A 1,155-nucleotide genomic window follows, 5' to 3' on the forward strand; every position below is an offset into this window, starting at 1 on the left:
GGCTGGCGCGGGATCGGGCAGTGTTTCGTTCTGCTGTGCATGGGGTCGCTATGAGTCAGAAACGACTCAATGGCACTTAACAACAACAACAACAGGATAAGAGTAGGGAATGGGGCTGAGTAGGACTATAGATGGAGCTTCAGTGGAATCCATAGTATTTTATTTCTTTAAGAACAAAACAATTTGAAGCATATATGACAAAATGCTAGCAAATGTTTAATCTGTGTGATGGATACATGTATGTTTGTTAAATTGCCCTCTGTACCTTATCGTTTATTTAAAACAAACAAACAAACCCAACCCAACCCAAACAAAGAACGAACAACACAGAATAAAAAAGGAGATACAGTCCCTGCTCTGGAGGAATTTGGGGATATTTAAAGAGAGTCATGTAAACATGTGATTACAATATAGGACAATGAAAGCCACTAATAAAATGGCACTATTAAAATAGGTTGGGGTTGGGGTGGGGTGAGGAGAAGGTGAAGAAACATTTCCTAGAAATGGCCAAGCTTTCCATGTCTTTCTCTGAAACTGAACCAAGTCTTGAAAGACAAGAGGGCTTACCCAGGTGAAAGGAGGGAAGGGTGTTTCTAGCAGATAATGTCATCTGCAAAATCCCAAAAAGGAGAAACCTCAGGGACTGGTTTAGAAACTGCCGGTGGCTCTTCAGAGCTGGAGTAGAAGAGGCATGGCAAAGAATAGGACAGAGGGTGTTGGCAGGTGACCCTGGCAAAAGCTCTTTAGACCAGGGTAAGTAACCCAATTGCCTCCTGCCTCCTGAAGGAAGGATAGAAGATCATTTTAGCAGAAGAGTGACAGGTACATCATGAATTATAAAAGGATGGCTATAGAGGCAAGATCTGTTTTTTTTTTTTTTTCCTTTCTTTCAATAGGAAAACCAGGTATGAAATAATGGGGTCTCAACTGAGATGGAGGAGGTTGTGACTGAGAGGTATCAGCATCTAAACAGTTGGAGGCTGAGAGCAATTAGCTGTAGGAGTGGGGAGAGGAGGTTCCTGGCCTCAGCATCCTGGATGGATGATGGAGTTACAGACTGTTTTGTGCCACCTGACCTCTCTCCTGTTGTGTTGTTATTTTGCCCTCGAGTGGGCCCCGACTCATAGCGACCCCTCCTTGGGTTTCCGAGGCAGT

Source organism: Orycteropus afer, unplaced genomic scaffold (assembly GCF_000298275.1).
Source record: "Orycteropus afer afer isolate SDZICR_OR568_19922 unplaced genomic scaffold, OryAfe1.0 scaffold00517, whole genome shotgun sequence".
NCBI classification, from domain to species: Eukaryota; Metazoa; Chordata; class Mammalia; order Tubulidentata; family Orycteropodidae; genus Orycteropus; species Orycteropus afer.